Source organism: Triturus cristatus, chromosome 3_1 (genome assembly GCF_964204655.1).
Source record: "Triturus cristatus chromosome 3_1, aTriCri1.1, whole genome shotgun sequence".
NCBI classification, from domain to species: domain Eukaryota; kingdom Metazoa; phylum Chordata; class Amphibia; order Caudata; family Salamandridae; genus Triturus; species Triturus cristatus.
Window position 1 is genome coordinate 795,319,122 of NC_140583.1, and position 13,824 is coordinate 795,332,945.

The window sequence follows — 13,824 nt, forward strand, 5'->3', positions numbered from 1 at the left end:
AAAGTACCCCAAGGGAGGAAAGAGCTCCTATCTTCCCCCCGCCGCCCTCCCATTACTGCAGTAGGGTGCGAGTCACTGTCCGGGGCTGAGTCAAAACAGACCGACACCGGAGGTATCACTTCTGTCCATCCCGGTCGCCTTCCGCTCCATCCACGCGGTCCCGGCCGGGCTGTCGCCGAGGGAGCGCATCCAACCAGTCCCCTGCCATGTCCGGTGATTCGAAGAAGAAAGTACGATCCTCATACACCACACGTAGCTTGGCGAGGAAAAGCATGGCATACTTCAGGTCCATCTCCCTAAGCCGCCGCTTCACCCCCAGGAAACTCCGCCTCTGTTTCTGCACCATCTGGGTGAAGTCAGGATAAAAGCTCACAGAGGCATTCTGAAAAGGCACCGGGCCTGTCACCCTCGATGCTTGCAGGATAGCGTCTCGATCCCGAAAATTAAAGATCCGGGCGACAATCGGCCGCGGGGGGGCTCCCACCTTAGGCCGTCCGCCAGGCACTCGGTGAGCCCGCTCAACCGCAAAAAACTTGCCGAGGCCCTTAGGCGCAAGATGATTCACCACCAAGTCCTCGACGAGTAAATCCACGGAGAGCTCCTCCGAAGTTTCCGGAACCCCAATAAGGCGCACATTATTGCGCCGGGCCCGACCTTCAAAGTCTTCGAGCTGGCGGGCGGAGAGGTCATTCGCGGTTCGTAACTTACGAACCTCAGCCTGGAGTTCCGAGACATCGTCCGCGAGGCCAATAGTCTTGAGGTCCAGGGATTTGACCCGCTCATTGGTTTTGCCCAGGTCCGCACGAATCAAGTTGACATCAACCAAAATCATGTCCACCTTGTGCGCCAGGGTCTCGAACTGTCGCCCAATCGAAGATTGCATCCCATCTATCGTCCCCTTGATATCCTGCAATGATAACTCCGAGGCTGGGGATGAATCGGCCTTCTGTGCTTCCAGCGACTGTCCCGATCCACCAGGCGACCCCTTCTGCTGGGCATAGCGATCCATATTGTTGGATTGGGTATAGCCTCCCCGCCTGGTAGTCTTAGACTTCGGCTTGTCTGCCTCTGATTTGGTCGACATCTCGAACAGCAGGGCGGTCAGTCGCAAAAAGACGTCCCTCACTCATCCAGAGGAAACAGGGTCAACTAGGACTTCAGCAGCCAGCCAGGGTCGAGTGGAGGTCTTTCAGATAGCAGGGGATCGGCACGAAGCACTCCCAACCCAGAGCAAGCAAAGGGCGAGAAAGCGAAAGTGAAAATGCAGCGGCACCCGTCCGCCAGTTCACACCTCCCAAGGCCGCTGTTGTTCAATTAGTGGCCGGGCATCCTGCCAACGCAAGCCCCTGGCATCCTTCGGAGGTAGGCCGCAATCTTCCGCCATGCACAACTTCGGTCCCCGGTGGGCGATCTTAGCCCGGACAACGTCAATCGCCCCAGCTGTGACTCATCTGCAGGATTCCGTGCATGAAAATCAGGATTTAGGACAGGATGATTGCAGGAGGGCGCGAGGGTCGCGGGAGCTCAAGGCTCACGCGGCCATCTTGGTCAAGCGCTAGGCTCCTCCCCCCTCGCAAGGATTTTTAAGGGGTTTTCAAACCTCAGTCCTGTCCCGCAGGTGGTATGTCCTTCTTGGAACTTGTAGTTGGTATTGTGGGCTCTCCAGTATCCCCCATTAGAGCCTTTGTCTTCTGTGGAGTTACGTCTTCTGATGCTGAAAGTGTTCTGTTTGTTGGCCGTGGCTTCAGCTCACTGCCTTGGAAACTTGGGTTCTCTGTCTTGTCTGTTCTTTGTTTGGATCCTGGGTTTGTCCCTAAGGTGAAGTTTATGTTCCATCTTTAGCAGGAAGTGGTTCTTCTGGTGTTCTTTCGGATCCTCAGTCTCCCAGGGAGGTGGCGCTTCATTCTCTTGATGTTTGGAGAGCGGTTTTGATCTACCTGGACCGGGTGAAGGATTTTCAGATTTCCTCTGCTTTGTTTGTTAATTGTGGTCCAGCCCAAAAGGAGGCTCAGCCTTCTACTCAGACCTTGAGCAGGTGGATTAGATCTGTTATTCTACTGGCATGCAAGCAGTTTGGTTTGCCGTCTCCTCTGGGGATCCAGGGGAGGTCTACAAGGGCCATATCCACTCCAGTTGCGAAGGTGCAGGAAGCCTCTTTGCGGGAGATCTGTAGGGCTGTCACTTGGGATGGTCCATCTACTTTTGTTAACCATTATTGGGTTGTCCAAGATCCAGGGGTTCTGGATCTGTTGGGTTCAAGGGTGTTGGCTTCTGTGTTGTAACAGTTGTTTGCCTGTGTATTATATTAAACTTGGTTCTTGCATATTCTGTACTGTTGTCCTGGTCTGGTTTTCTGGCTTGGGTACATCTCAATCTGTGATTCATCATGGCGAGAGGGACGAGAAGGTAATGATGTGATTACTTACCGGTAATATCATTACTCTGAGTCCTTCTCTCACTGTGATGAATAAGGGCCTCCCTCTCGCCTCGACCAGTCCCCTTGTATGGTGTCATGGGCTTGGTACGGAACACAAAGTATTGAGTTGGGGAGGCGGCTATATACTTTTGGAGGAATTTGAGAAGGGAGGCACAGGGACCTCAATCTGTGATTCATCAGTGCGAGAGAAGGACTCTAATGCTATTATCAGTAAGCATTTGCTGCATTACAATCTGAGGCGTAGCACAGGCGCCATGATCTCAAGTGCAAACCCGGAAAATGGACCCACTTACCCCTGATTGAACATTGTAAAGGGAAAGACAACTACAGTGTAGGGCAGTGGGCCCCTCACAACCTTTGAGGCCTGGTGCCACTGCACCTGCTGTACCATTGATCGCATCACCCCTGAATACAATGCAATCTGAAAGGCCTTGCCAGAGGTGCGCCTTGATCGCTTTGGTAAGGAAGGGATGTGGCCTTCCTCACGCTAGATGACAGGAAGTGATCTCAGGGCTCCGAAGCATGAGATAAGACAGACCAGAAAAAGTATTATGACAACAGAGACTGCTGTTCAGGAAAAGTATTCCTGATATCCCTGAACCGCCTTGACCTGCATAGGAATTCAAAACATCCTCAACAGACGTTAGCTCGAATACTCCAGGGTGATGAGGAAGAAGCAGCCCCATACAAAACTCACGCCTGGTGTGTGAACGACATTTCCCCGGCCCTAATGTCCTTTAACAGCCATAACGTCAGTTTACATCTGAATTCAGACTAAAATGGCAGCACACGCATGTCATTTGGGGCCTCATGTAGGTAGCCAAATACCGGTCGGTAACGGCCGATTTTCGGTAATTATACCGTTACCGACCGGTATTTTGGCTATTGGTATGTAGGGGGACAAGTTTTGGTTTCGGAATTTACCGAATCGGTAAAATTACCGATTCGGTAATAATACCGAATCGGTAATGTTACCGAATCGGTAACTTTTCCGAATCGGTAATTTTACCGATTCGGTAAATTCCGAAACCAAAATCGAGATGTAGGGGGAGTGTGTGGGTGTGTTTAAGAGTCGGTATTTACCACCAACTTATAGTTGGTGGTAAATAATTAATGTATGTGTTTAGGCATTTTTACGCGCGTAGCAGTGTGCAATGTGGCATACATACATGCCCTTAGGGCATGTATGTGTGCCACATGTGCACACATGGCCGAATCAGGGGTGCAACAGGGTGTCAATGTGACACCCTGCCACCCTTGCATGTTCTCCACAATTACCGAATCGGTATTTACCGATTCGGTAATGGGGCATACCTTCCCCTCAATGGGAAAGTATGCCTCATTACCGAATCGGTAAATACCGATTCGGTAATTACCGAATTGTAACGAATCGGTAATAATTACCGACTCATTACCTACATACGAGTTACCACTTCTTAAATACCGATTCGGTACGGCTCGGTATTTATGAAGTGGTAACTGGTATGCTACCTACATGAGGCCCTTGGTGCGAAAAGGAGCACCTTGCTTGTTTCATTTCTATTTGTCACCGGCCAATCGAGCACTGAGGAAAAAACAAACATTAGCAAATGTCTTTTTGCCATGCTGCACAGCAACCAGCGTGGCTAGAGTTAAAAAAAAAAAAGGTTTTGATGCAGCCACCCGTGTTATTTTGAAGGCGCGCACACCACACTTGCACCTGCCTAAATATGACGAAAGTGCTTATTTCTATTTAGTTGGCAATCCAAGTTGGATCGGTAGCTTAAAATATAATAAAAAATTGAAAAGCAGGTAACTTAAAATATAATAAAAAATGGAAAAGCATATTTTTTTAAAAAGCAAAGAGCATTTTTTTTTCATAAGCAAGCTGGCAATACTGGTGACTGTGGGGGGCGAAAAGCAAAGCTACATAGGGGATGGTGGGAGGTAGTGCCAAAGCAACATGGAAGGGGATGCAAAAGCAACCAGGGCAGAGGGCAGAGGCGAAAGCAACACTTGGTTGGGGTAAAACAAAATGGAGGGTGCAGGTGAGGTAAGGAATGGGGAGAAGCAGCACACGTTCCAGCACAAGAGGTAAGGGACGTGGAGAAGTCATCAGGTAACAGAGTGCAGGGGGATAGCTGTAGACAAGAGAGACTGCTCAAGAACACGCACAATCTAATGGAGTGCTTAACACAACGGAAGGAGGTAGTGCTTGAAAAGCAAGCAGTGAGAGCAGCAATGCAAACCAGTCAAAGAGATTGTAAAGAGGCAATGCTCCATGGGAAGGATAAACACAAGATTGACAGTCTGTGACACAAATAAAAAGCAGGCAAATGAGAGTGGAAAGGAAATCCCACCAATCATAATCAATTGGAGGGCTCTAAATCGTCTATGTTCTTGGTAAGTCACATTGTACAACACGTGTTGTCTAGTGGACTTGATTTACAAGGTTCTTAAAACAGCTCAGTGGACTATTGCAGGTGCTGATGAGGCCTGCTCACCATTCAAGTAAACAGTTTGAAAACCAGCTAGCACAATGCATATGCATTATTTCAAGTTGATAATGGGTACCTTTGCTTCAAAACCACAATCCCCAGCAGCAAGCATTTCATTTTTTCTAGTTATTTCGATTCTCAAATCTAATTTTCTAATCCCTTAGAGACTGCTCTCAGCCCAGCAGGGTAGACAGGTGTTAGTAATGTGTACGTGCCGAAAGCACAGATTAACGGGGATTGCGAGGCTCTGCACTTTCTCCCTCGGGGCCTAGGCGAGGTGTGCAGACGCCTTCCCATCAACACCGCAGACACTTCTGAGCAGCTGGGTGCCTGGTACAATACCACTGTGCAGAGCACCAAGGGAACAGCCAGAAAAATAAAATATGTCCACACTTTGAACCATACCACAAGTCACACCAGGCATGCAAAGCCAGAACAGTTCCTTTCACACTTTCTCCCTCCTTCCAAACATCTATCCATCTATATTTCCATCCATCCATTTTTTCTTTCTTTCACCTGTCCATCCATCCACTCAGCTAAATATTCTTATATTTAGCCATCCTTTCACCCTGGCATATATACATCCACTCTTTTACCATCAATATATCCAAGCATCTATCCATATTTCCACCCATCCATCCTTTCACTCTTCCTCCCTTCGCCTTTTCACCCATTCGTCAATTTTCTCATCAATTCGTATTTTCACTTAGCTATCAATTCACTCTTCAATCCATCCTTTCAACTCTCCTTTTACTTTTCTTTTTACCATTCCATCCACCCATTCATCCTGTCATGTATACTTTCACCCTGCGTTCATTTCACCTTTCTCTCCTACCTTTCACTTGTTGTTCCTTCTTTCCTTTTATGTTTTCTTTTTTCTTTTCACCCCCCTTTCCCCATTGCATCTACTCATCTTTTTTATCCTCCTTCTTTTACCTTCTTTTATTTCTCTCTCACAGTTACTCTTCCAGTTTCCCCCTCTCTAGCTGTTTTTCTGCTGCTTTCTCTTTTTGTTGTCTTCACTCTAGGTCAGTCCAAGTGTGATATTTGCAGGTATTTGTCTGCAAACCTGCAGGCAGATGAGGCCCATAAATAACTAAATAATATTTTGGTAAGACAAAGGAGCTCAGTGGCACCTACTTACCTTGCTGGTTTTGACTGGATGCCACTGTGCGGCACTGGACCCCAAGGACTCGACGGCAACAAAGTCCTCAAGTTGCATAGGCCTATAGTGCGTAGTTCATCCAGTCTCATTTTTTCTGTACAACCTCGACTTGTAGTCCTGATTTTATAATATCATCGTATGGACTATGGACTACAAATCCCAGTATGCAAAGCACATTTTTGTTTTTAAATTGGACTGCCTGAGCTACTCATGCATAGACCTAGTACACTTGAGAATCACAAGTAAGCATGTGTTGACTTCAATATATCCGGAAATACTGCCTATCGCTTTGGTGACTAGGTTACAACCGGCAGCATATGTAAAAGAAGTGGACATGGTTAAGTCAGAAAATAAAATCAAAATACCATAGCCCCCCACCCCTGAGAGATCTTAAAGGCCTTCACCAAGCCGCCACCACAACTCTCTCACGAGCTCTACAGACTCACATATTTGTATAGTAATGCTCGCAATAGTTAGACTCTCCACCCCTTAGCCCATATGGATTCCACCCTTTAGCACCAAGGACCCAAACTACACTAACAAGTCCCCAATAAGCACTCACAAGCCATTGCTCACACAGTTCTTGAATTACTTGCATATAACCCACCATAGACACATACACTGTGGTGAACTGATCTTCACTTTGCCTAGAAGTGACTCTCACATGCAACAAAACAAGCCCTTAAAAGCTCAGTCAGACCCTCAATTAGCCCACGGGGAACCCTCACATAGCCTATGATTGTCATGTGACACCCCATAGTTTATTGGTCTTGCCAAGCTCCCGGAGACAAACATATATTGTAGATAAGGGAACTGGATTGTCTAATAGAAATTTTATGGATGGGGGCAGATATACAGCATGACACCCTCAAGGGGATCACCTCCTTCCTTACAGGATGCACACAGAGTATGCGGTTGCCTCCCTTTACCTCCGCATGAAAGGACATCATCTGCGGCGTACCACAAGGCTCGTCACGCAGCCCCACCTTATTCAACACCTACATGACCCCCTTTGCAGACATCGTCAGATTCCATGGCCTTAGCATAATCTCCCACACAGACGACACTCAATTTATCCTCTCAGTCACTGAAGACCCCATCAATGCCAAAGCCAACTTATCCAGCGCTATGACAAACGTAGCCAACTGGGTGTGAGACAGCTGCTTGATTTATTAATTACTGTGCCCAGTTGTGTACTTTTACATGTAAATAATCAAACTGGATGAGAGACAGCTGCCTCAAACTGAACTCCGATAAGCCTGAAGTACTGATTTTCAGAAAAAAACCTCCGCCTGGGACCACAGCTGGTGGCCTGCTGAACTTGGACCAACCCCATCACCACCAGACCATACCATGCATGTAGCCCGGGGATCATCCTCGACAGCCAACTGACCATTAAATGACAAGTCAACGCAGTCTCTTCTATATATATATATATATATATATATATATATATATATATATATATATATATATATAGCTGGACTTTTCACTCGTACAAAACCATTGAAATTCCCCCGTTATAGTTAGTTCAGCTAACTATAACTCGCGTGCCCTCAATGCACTGCTGATGACGTCACATATTACATCACTCATGACATGGTCAGTGACATCACTCATGACATCACTGATGACATCTCAAATGACATCACTGATGACATCATCCAGTGAATGTGTGTTTTTCCGAAAATTACATATGTTTTATATCTGTATATCTCAAGGTCGATGAAAGAATAAATGGGTATATAAGTGTCTAAATGGATGATTTGTTTTTGAAAAATTGATTGTATAACTGACTGATTAAGTGCATCTTAGTGAATACATGGCTTAGTGAGTAATGTTTAAATATGTAAATATTTGTATCAGTCTCTCACTTTGTGTATAAGTGGCTGCATGGGTTGGTGAGTAGCTACATGAGTGTCTATATAGGTTATTAGTTGGTTTTTTGAGTATCAGTATGAGTGTCTGAGTGTCTGTATGGTTCGGTGGGGGGTATTACGTAGTGCATAGGTGCATGAATGAGTGACTCACTGTTTGTATGTGTTGAAGACAGCATGTGTGCAGGACTGTATGGGTGGATGAGTGTGTTAGTGAGTGAATGACTGTCTCAATAGTGTCTTTATGAGTAACTACATATGTTTTAAACTAGTATATGTGACTATTGGTGTATATAAGTGATATATGTGAGAGATTGGAAGAGTTCCTGTATGAATAAGTATGTGTTTCTATAAGTGATTGTTTAAAAGACTAAGTATGTGTAAGTTTCTGTAGAAGTAAGTGTGGTGGTGTGCATATAACTGTATATGCAAGTAAATGGATGTTTGATTCTTTATTAGCATGAGTGACTGTGTGTGAGTAACTCTATGGATGAGTGGCGTTGTGTAACAGGATGTATAGGTGCATGAGTACATATGATGAGTGAGTACATGTATGAGTGACTGTATAGGACTGTTGGTGAATGAGTGGATGTGTATGTGGATCTTAGAATTACTGAATAGGTTGTTGTAACTGGTATTGGTATGTCCATTGTTTTGAAAATTTTAGTTTCTATTTTTGAATGTGTGTATCAAAGGTTATATTAGGGGGAGAGGATGTCTGCAACTCTTTCACAAGGATGATGTCATGAGTGATGTCATCAGTGATGTCATTTGAGATGTCATCAGTGATGTCATGAGTGATGTCACTGACCATGTCATGAGTGATGTAATATGTGACGTCATCAGCAGTGCATTGCAGGCACGCGAGTTATAGTTAGCTGAACTAACTATAACGGGGGAATTTCAATGGTTTTGTACGAGGGAAAAGTCCAGCTAACTATAACGCCCCTGAAACCTATGGTTTTTTCAGTGAATTTCTAAGGTTTTTTAAATGCTAATTCCTAACTATAACGTGCCTGAAACCTATGGCTTTTTCAGTGAATTTCAAAGGCTTTTTAAATGCTAATTTCTAACTATGCCTACAGAGATAGGACATGTGAAGAAAGAAGAAAAAACGCACAGAAAGAAAAAAAAGAAATGCAGAAAGAAGCAACAGAAGTCCTCAAAGACGAAGAAAAGTGCAGGAAGAAGGATAACGTGCAGAAAGAACAAACAGAAGAGCAGAAAGAAGCCTTGTTGCAAAATCATCCTGTACCCTCAACTTTTTCAGACAGATACTGGTGGTAACTGAGTCTGACTAACCAGTCCTAGTGCTAGTGCTATGTTAAAAGACACTCAGAATACAGTGAAAACACCTACATACACTAGGGAACACTATGTGTTGGGGTCCCCCTGTGATTAGCATGACCTCCTCTGTAAGCCCCTAGTATATAATAGGGCAGGAGATTAAAACTACCTCTTAAAATGCGCCACAGGGTGTGTTTGCACACATCACCGCAGGCCCCGTCCCCTCCCTTCCCCACTGTGTAAACACGCCCTGTGGCCGTTTTAAGTTGGGAGATTAAGTCCCCTTGAATCCTGAGGGTCCCTAGGGTCCAACTAGACCACTAGGTACCTCCAGTAACCGCCACAGAGCTGCGTTGCAGAGAGATGTAAAAAGGGGCACGGCCTAGACCACCTCTCTGCAACGCAGCGCAGTGGTGCTTACTGGAAGCACCTGGTGGGCTAGTTGGCCCCCAGGGTCCCTCAGGATTGAAGGGGAATTATTTCCCCAACTTAAAACGCGCCACAGGGCGTGTTTGCACACGTAACTCAGACCCGTCCCCTCCCTTCACCACTGTGTAAACACGCCCTGTGGCCGTTTTTAGTTGGGAGATTAAGTCCCCTTGAATCCTGAGGGTCCCTAGGGGCAAAATAGCCCACTAGGTACGTCCAGTAAGCGCCATTGCAGAGAGGTGTAAAAAGGGGCACGGCCTGCACCACCTCTCTGCAACGCAGAGCAGTGGCGCTTACTGGAAGCACCTGGTGGGCTAGTCCTTCAGGATTGAAAGGGAATTATTTCCCCATCTTAAAACGCACCTCAGGCCCTGTCCCCTCCCTTCACCACTGTGTAAACGCGCCCTGTGGCCGTTCTAAGTTGAGAATTAAGTCCCCTTGAATCCTAAGGGTCCCTAGGGTCAAACTAGCCCACTAGGTACCTCCAGTAAGCGCCACAGAGCTGCGTTGCATAGAGGTGTAAAAAGGGGCGTGGCCTCAGAACACCTGTCTGCAACGCAGCTCCCTGGTGCATACTGGAGATACCTGTTGGGCTAGTTGGCCCTCAGGGACCCTCAGTATTGAAAGGGAATTAATTCCCCAACTTACAACTGGCCAGGGGGTGCGTTTGCAGAGTGCTGGAAGGAGGGGACGTGGCCTCCGGCGCAATGCCGGTCTTTTATTTATTTTATTTTTTTAAGAAGGAGGGCTGTGTGGCCCCCCTTCTTTTTCTAATTTATTGGCCCTGGGGACCCCATTGGGGACCCCATCCCCCAGGGCATGCACCCTAATTTTTTTTGTTGAAAAAAATAAATTTGAAGGGAGCCGCGTGTCTCCCCTCCCAAGGCCTTAATCGGCCCCAGGGACGCCAACCCCCGGGTCATGGCCTTTTTCTTTTTTTACTTCTTTAGGAGGGGGGCTGCGTTACCCCCCTCCTCAGGCCACTTATGGCCCCGGGGCCGGCCTTTGTTTTTTATTATTTTTAAAAAAGATATATTTATAGAAACACCTGGGACATGCTGGACAAACCGTATGTACCTATCACCATGACGATTTGCGTGATATTCATTAAAAGGTGACTATGCATAGAATTAATCCACGTGGAATGTATTTACACCGCTTGTGAAGCTCTGACGTGTCTGACGCCCTACCGTGCCTAATCCCGGCGTCCCCACCGGTGGGTACTCTCCAAGTAGACACCCTTGTCGTTTATTTATACAAACATGGGTAGCTATTGATGGGCACATTTAATACACACGCACACCAAGCCATTCAAAGGGGATTCGACAAAAATTCAACCAAACTATGCAAGAAACCCCCCTCACGGTTAATAAAACACACATCCACCGCCGGATGTGTAATACTTTTTATTTTACTCTCTGGAAAGGAGACAAACCTCACTTGAGAGTCACATCGTGCTCCTGGCTGAGGCCAATGCTGTGTTACATCCACCAGTGCCCGCCGAGTGCCACACACCTCTGTGTTGTGTTCCACCAGCTAGTGCGTATGCTATGACACTCTCTAGCCCATGTGCACTGTAACACCACCCCGTGAATATGTCATGCCACACTTGCCTTCGCACAGATTATATTACCCCATCTAACGTGCCTTCCTCGATGCCTATGTTATAACGCACAGCGCTATGCCATACATATTACAATCTGGGATCCATATCTTTGTCACAGTGCATATGCAACGTTACACTCCCCAGCACATATTTTATATTACAACTTTAGAGACTAGTTAGGTTACACAACACTGCCCTGTGCATATTACACTCCAAGGCGCACATCGCATAGCACGCGCTAGTGCCTGTGCTATCTCGCGCTCTCCAATGAATCTGTCATTGCGCACAATGTTTTGCATATTATATTTCACGCCCCGGTTCATCTTATATCACACTTTTTGGTGCATAGTTTATACCATATACTATATCTAGTTTTCATTTTCAATCGTGCTCTCAGGACTATGTTCTATATAACACTGCGTCCACCTACCCTTTTCACGGGCATTACATTTTGCGATGGGGGGTGGAGGGTCAGGGGGTGTTTCTGCCAAGTGAGCCCGGAGTCACAGTCACAAACATCCTCTTCTTCCTGAATAAAAGTGAGATTATGCTGCATACATGTTCATATTTTAAGTAGTTCGCACAGACACACATTTTAAAAACAATAAAGTTCCTAATACCCACCTTCTCTGAACAGTTAACTTGCTGCCCCATCCACCTCCTCCCTATCCTCTGTTGTCTGAATCCATGGACTAGCCTCCTCCCTCCTGCCATGCATGGTCTGATGTGCTGCCACTGCCCTCCATTTAGCATGATGTACCAGTCCACTCCTCCTGTCCTCCATTGCCCAATTCTATGGCCCATCATTGACCTCCTGTTTAGCCTCTGTGCTTAGCTTGCTCCCCCTATTCTCCTTCCCACTGCCCTTCGATGTCTTTGTGCATGCCCCTGCTCCATTCTTTTTGCCCACCATGTTCCATGGACCTGCCACTCCTATCTACTCTGAGTGTTCTGTTGAGCTGCCACTCCCCTCCCACCTGCATAGCATTGTCAGATGACTGTAACCTGTCCCTGCCACCTCCACCCTGCCTGTCCACATGCCATGCCCCTATTCCCTTCCTCCTGTCCTCCATGGTGCATTTTACTGCCACACCCCCATACTCCCTGGTCTGTTGTGCTGCAACTGCTCCTCCTGCCTGCCCCACGCGGTCTGTTGTGAGGCCCCTTCCCCTGAACTCTCTTGTCTGTGTCCAGGTCCTGACCCTCCCTTCTAGTTCAATTTCAAGTTCAGGAATTTGTATAGCACACTACTCACCCAGAGGGTCTCAAGGCGCTTGAGGGAGGGTGGGTGCATTACTTATCGAATAGCCAGGTTTTTAGTTGCTTTCTGAAGGAGAGGTGGTTCTGTGTAAGTCGGAGGTGAGTGGGGAGCGAATTCCAGGTTTTGGCCGCTAAGTAGGAGAAGGATCTTCCTCCCATGGTGGATCTGTGGATGCGCGGAATTGCGGCGAGGGCTTGATTGGATGATCGTAGTTGGCGGGTGGGTGTGTAGAAGGACAGTCGTGTGTTGAGGCATTCGGGTCCTAGGTCGTAGAGGGCCTTGTGTGCGTGGGTGAGGAGACGGAACGTTATTCTCTTGTTGACGGGGAGCCAGTGGAGATCCTTCAGGTGACCGGAAATGTGAGCATGACGGGGAATGTCCAGTATGAGTCTGGCTGAGGCGTTTTGGATACGTTGGAGTTTTTTCTGTAGTTTGGCTGTGGTCCCGGCGTAAAGGGTATTTCCATAATCCAGTCGGCTGGTGACCAGTGCGTGGGTGACTGTCTTTCTTGTTTCGGTGGGGATCCAGCGAAAGATTTTTTTGAGCATGCGTAGGATGTTGAAGCATGAAGATGAGACGGCGTTGACTTGTCTGGTCATCGAGAGGGAGGAGTCTAGGATGAAGCCCAGGTTACGTGCGTGATCTGTAGGTATGGGTGCTGTACCCAGGGCCGGTGGCCACCATGAGTCGTCCCAGGCAGAGGGGGATGATCCTAAGATGAGGACTTCCGTTTTGTCCGAGTTAAGTTTCATCCATTCGGCTACTTCTTTCATTCCTTCGTGTAGATTGGTTTTGGCGGTGTTTGGGTCTTTGGTGAGGGAGAGGATCAGCTGGGTGTCGTCTGCGTAGGAGATGATGTTGAGGTTGTGTTGGCGCGCGATGGATGCAAGGGGACTCATGTATACATTGAAGAGGGTGGGGCTGAGTGAAGATCCTTGTGGTACACCACAGATGACTTCGGTGGCCTCTGATTTGAATGGGGGGAGGTGGACTCTCTGGGTTCTTCCGGCGAGGAACGAGATGATCCAATCCAAAGCTTTTCCTTGTATTCCGATGTTGTTGAGGCGTTGTATGAGTGTGCTATGACATACTGTGTCGAAGGCGGCGGAGAGGTCGAGTAGGATGAGGGCAACTGTTTCTCCGTTGTCCAGTAGCGTTCGGATGTCGTCTGTAGCTGAGATGAGGGCGGTTTCGGTGCTGTGTTTGGCTCGGAAGCCGGACTGTGAAGGGTCAAGGGAATTGTTGGATTCAAGGAAGGCGGAGAGCTGACTATTGACGGCTTTCT